Here is a 6,000-nt window from a genome sequence, read left to right as displayed (position 1 = left end):
CATGTCTTTGGTTTAAGGGGTCACAGGTCAAAAATGTTAGGAAATACAGTCCAAGAGCATCAAGATAGGTAAAAAACGAAAATGAATGCATTAAATTAAGATTGCAGTCTTTTTTGCACATTCAGCGGTGCAGCTGTTTGGCTACCAGCGGTGCAGCTGTTTGGCTACCAGTCGTGCAGCTGTTTGACAACTATAAAACATACATAAACCAACTGTTTGCACATGCAAACACAATCACAGCTGCAGTTACAGTCGCTCCATGCTCTCAGCCCTGCAACATGATCCTCTTAGATGAGTTTTGATTTCTTGTCAAACGCTTGAGTTGGTATTTATAACAGCCTCGGGTCTTTGAACCCTCATCGACACAGCATGGAATTCTTCTCGCCTGCTACGCTTTTTTTTTCAGATCTATTTGCACTTAAATGAAATCGTACCCTTGATATAAAGTCTGTCCCTGTTTCCTGAAAATCACGTGGTTCCCCAGACTTGTTTACACTCTTGTTCCTGCCCTTTCACCATTCTGAGACTTGTATTCATGGAGGCTTGACTGTGCCAGCAGAGGAGGCGGTTGTCCTCGGGGTGCGAGCAGTAAATGGACCCATGGATCAGGCCACAAAGAAGAATACTGTGAATACATTTTTGTATTTAGACATAGAGATCACTTTGTTGTTGAATATGTTCCAAGCTCCACTTATTTTAAATATCAGCATGAATTAAATGCTAACATGCAGGGTTTGTGATGAATTCACACAGCGCATTATCACCAAACACTGCAGCTCTATGCAGCTTTTCACCCTCTATTGACTTTTTGTTTTGGTTTTACTTTATTTACTGTGTGGTTAAGTATTTGCACTCTTATCAGCCCTGTTTCCAGCAGCAGCAGCACCTGTTTTCAGCAAACAAGCTCTGATAAGCAAACGGGGCTTTTTCACGGTCGTCGGCGTGATATCGAAACACAAGGCTTTCATCCAGGAGACCGCTGTTTGTGTTCCGTGCGTGAAGTCTCACATTCACGTTACAGTCAGCTGTTCGTTTGTGTCCCGTGTTCACAACATTCAGTTTCATTTTCACTTTACAAACGTTGTAGTTTTAAGCCCAGCCATGTCGTTTTTTTCCTAAACCTAACAATAGTGGCTTTGTTGCTTAAACCTAAAGTGATGCCAAAGCGGCAGTAGACCTACGAGACGAGTTGGGATGAAAACATGTTGACCCACTATACGCTACCTGCTCAGCACCAAATAGCAGAGTTAGTGGCAAGCTGGCTCTTTAGTAGCTGAAGCACATCTTTTTCAGGAGTTGGTGTAAACCAGAATATATACTATATTATTGAACTTACATTTATCAGGTGAACAGGTGCTCAGCGGCAGTCTAAAACGTTAGCAATAGCAACTTTATTGTTTGGGATGTGGGTCTGTCAGCTTTTTTTGGGGGGGGAGATCAATGCAGCTTTAAAGTAATAATGCACGTAATTTTTATCCAAATAAATGTAGGCCTATATTTTGCCACTATCGGTCATAAATTTGTATCATCTACACTACAGCATGCTAACAAGCTCAAAATGACAAATCTAACATGCTAATGTTAACCAGGTGTAGTGTTAACCATGTTCACCATTTTAGTTTAGTGTGTTAGCATGCAAACATTGGCTTCTTGCACTAAACGTAAAGTAGCCTACAGCTGAGGCTGATTAGTTTTGCAGATATTTTATCATAAACTTTTAAAGCAGCAGTAGGCCAGATTGGAGCAAACATGATTAAAAAACGTTATTTTTATAAAACGGTCGCTATATCGTGACAGTAGTACATGAAATAGGTAACCTGAAAAAAAACATGTGCTTCTGTGTCCTCCGGTGCTCCTAACGGCATCTGCAAGATTTCACAGACCGGAGCCAAACAAGCAGTAAGAGCTGATCTGAGGTCTGCTGTCCATCTGCCGTCTATGAGAGCCGGCTGTCAATCACTCGCGAACTCCGACTAAACGGTCAAACTAGGCAGCGCTGATCAAATATGAATCAATATTATGTTACGTTAATGCCTATTTCTCTCCTTAGATGTTTTCAGAATCATCTTGTAGTGCACGGTTTAGCTGTAAAATTAGAAAGTTTGTGATGCCGCTGCCATATTGAAATCTCTTGAAGGAACGCCAAGCACCGATCACATGACCGGAGCACAGCCAATAGGAACGCTCTCTCTCTCTCTCTGAAATGACCTGTGATTGGTCAAAGTCTCCCGTCACAGGCTAGATGTCTTTAAGCCTGTAAACAGAGCCATGAGGAGGTGCAGAAGTCTTGTTTTCTCTCAGAACACTTGAATTACAATATGCTGAAAGGTTATCATGGAATTTTTGCCCAATGATGCCAAAAATATACTGCCTGAAGCTTTCAGTTGAAATGATTAACTCATTTCTCCAAAGAAGCTGCAGAGTCGCTGCGACAAGTAAGATGGTGGTGTGATATGGAGAGGTGTGTGAATAAATACAAGGCAAATCCTGACCCAAATTCTGGGTTATGCTATCAGGCTATCTGGTCATGCATATTCAGTTGAAACACAACAAATCCATTCCTGTGCAGATTTCTGAGGGAATGAGGATACTTGCCAATTAGTAATTCCTTAATCCTACAAAAAAGAACAAAGCTCTGATCCTGGAACTCAAAACTGTGGCTCTCAGCCAGTCATCTACCAGAACCGTCTGTGAAACTAACCCTGGCTGAAACAGCAGCACAACTTGTTCTTTCAACACTGTTTTATTAGGAACAGAGCCAAAAATAAAAAAAATGGGGGATGAGTAAAAAGAGGAACGTTTTGTACATCAAATTAAAGACAGTGAATGTGCTTCACTTAGTTTCGCTCTGAAACATCTAGTTTCACATCGTTACCCTCCATCTACAATAAATCCCTGAATCAAACCGCCTCGTGTGTGGTGTGTTGACATCTGACTGCTGGATGCTTGAGAGGCCTCGAAGCCCTGCAGCTATGTCTGGATTCAATTTGTTACGGTGACAGGTCGACAGAAATATAAGTGGGGCAATGACGGAAGGATGTTCTAATAAAAACTTAAAAGGAAAATCTGCCACCTTTATAAACAATTCAGTGTGTGTTGTACTGACGCAGAAAGCTCAGTTCTCCTACTTGCGGAGTTGTGCTGGCAGTGCCTACATGTACAAGGTTGCATTGGGCACAAGCTTCTGGCGCCCAGAGGGTCCCCCCTCGGCCTCGCTCCGCTGCATTTCTTCGACCGTATATTCGTATTCCCGTCCATAACATCCTCTGCACTCATATTTTGGGATGCCATTTTCACAGTTTGCAATACAAGCAAAGAGAACAAGGAAGTTCTGTTTTTGAGCGCCATCTAGAGCACGGCGCCCCCTGGCTACCCAGAGAAATTCAAGCTAAAATAGCAACCTGTAGTTCTTCCTTGCATCCAACTACCTCGCTGTCAAGTCAAATGACGGCGCAGGATGCAGGAAGAACAACAGATTTTGCAGCGGAGTTCTCAGCTTCCTGGGTCAATATAGGAATTTATTACACGGCTTTGTTTAATTCTCGATTCTGATTGGTCAATTACGGCGTTCTACAGTCTGTTATTTCTTTATAGCAGACCGTTGCTATGTATAACAGACCGTTGCTATGGGCGCAGTTCTGATGTCAGACTCTGGAGGACCATTTTTGTGTCAAATTATTGATTTCTTAAGTAAGTAGCCGGGTAATAAGCGCGATAATGTACAGCAAGCCGGTCATTGTTGTAAAATAAACCCCTTCCGCTTTGCATCGGGGTCCTGCAACGCCCTGTCGGGGTTTATTTCACAACAATGACCGGCTGGCTGTACATTATCCCTTATTTACTGCTTCACTGGATTACATTTACCATCCATACCAACACTGATTGGACATCCACATAAAAGGTGGTGAATTTTGCCTTTAACGCTGTTATGCAATCCATTTTTAGAAGTGATGCTTTAAAGATTTTCATATTTGGTAAAGATTCACTTCTGTAATTTAATATATCTAAATATTTATGTCCTGATTTTACCACATGGACAGTGGTGGTCCTGACATTTCAGGCTAAGCTGCAGCCAAAAAGTGCTTCGCTTCCACCAGTCAGAGTATTTTTGTAATTATTGCTTGATTGTCATTTTACTTCAGGATGTGCTCTCTCAGCAGGATTTACTATAAAACCCCCTAGTGGTTTTTCCAGATAAACGACTATGAAAATAAACAACTCTATTGTTCTTTGAGTCAAGTGTTTCATTTCTCCTTTTCTTTGAATTGCAGCTTCCCCCTTGAGCGGAATGAATACATTGCCCTGTAAAAGTTCACTGGAGAAGCAAGGTCAGTTTTACAATATTTCAGGAAGTAAAGTGATGTTTTTTTATCAGCATGACCAAATGACATTATTAGTGGTAAAAAGGGTTGACCACTCTGTGCGTCAAAGGAATAGTTTGACATATTGAAAAACACGTTTATTTGCTTTCTTGCCACAAAATGATGACGAAAATGAAGAAGTTATTGCGTCTGTTCAAAGAAAAAAAGTCCCGCATGTAACCCACTGTAAAATCAGCAGATATGTAGCAACATCAGCATTCATTTGGAGTCATGTTTCTATAAGCCCAATATTTACCCTACATTTAGCTTTGTTTTTGGTTTCCATATCTGGTTATTAGCAGATAAATGTTCAGTTTTGCAGATATTTTGTCATAACATTTACATTTTGACCTGATGGCTAAATCAGGGGTTCACCAAAGTTGTTGCACTCCATCCTGAGGAGGATATGAATGTGTGTGCCAAAAAAAATCATGGCAATCCAACTGTTTTGAGACATTTTACTCAAAAGGAAGGAAAACTCACTTAAAGGGACTATTTGTAACTTTCAGAAATGCTTTTTAACAGCGACACCTGTGGCCGTTAAGTCAACGAAAGTCAGCGTCGGGCTCACGCTTGTGCTCGTTCTACATAGACATGAACGAGCATCGCCCAAAACAATGAGGCGACACACGTCAGCTAAAACCACAATATCACTCTATATTTCAGCTGCTTGGCAGTAATGTTAGCTGACCAGACAAAGGTCTCTCCATGAATCAATGCTGATCCTAGTGTTGGCTTTTCCTGCTCAGCCTCCGGTGTCTCCGGAGGGAGACACCGGAGGCTGAGCAGGAAAAGCGGATCGGTGACGGAGCTCCGCCACTTCACAAGACACGGGAAACCTCTGGTGGTCTGGAGGAGCTTTAGCATTTATTTCTGCACAAACGTCCACTGTACATTCACTAGATATTCTCAGAGCTAAACTAACTCTCCTGCAGTGTGTAGTGAGCGCGCGTTCACGTCTACAGGTGGAGCGAGACAGCGAGGACGCGAGCGCTGTCTGAGTGAAGGCAAGCAGGCAGAGGAGACGAGGCTCCGGCCACACGCGAGTGTGCATATGCGAGCGCGCATGTGTCCTGACCCGGTACATTTATACGCTTAAAAAGTTACAAACAGTCCCTTTAACTCAGTAGGACTACTGATCCTCTGGGGACAATGAATGTCTGTACAAAATTACAAATTATAATCCATCAAATAAACACAAAAAGTCGTGGACGCCTGGACAACGGCATTTTGGCCGTCGCAGTTTTTTTTTTTTTGCAACCAGAAGTGACACGAGAGGGTGGAGCTAAGTACAACCAAACGCTGAATGAGACATTTTTAGGCATCCAAAATGTCACAATTAACTTTCATGAACTGCAAACACACTGTGAAAGGGTTAAAGTAAAGATTAAGGTTGTTAGGTTAGGTCAAAGAGGTTGCCCACTGGCCAGAATGAAACACAGTGGTAATATAATTTAACTTTTTTGAATAATGTCTTTTATCTATTCACGCTTTTACAGCAGTGAGAGAGAACCAAAACAGTAAAATTGCGGGCCGTAAAAAATTTTTTGCTGAAAGAACAGAAAAAGAAGAAGAAAACTGGAACAGGGGAAGTGCAGTCGTGTGTTCATCACTACGATCCCTTTAATATTACACATAG

This window comes from Sebastes fasciatus, chromosome 6 (assembly GCF_043250625.1).
Source record: "Sebastes fasciatus isolate fSebFas1 chromosome 6, fSebFas1.pri, whole genome shotgun sequence".
Lineage (NCBI taxonomy): Eukaryota > Metazoa > Chordata > Actinopteri > Perciformes > Sebastidae > Sebastes > Sebastes fasciatus.
This window is presented reverse-complemented; position numbering follows the sequence as displayed.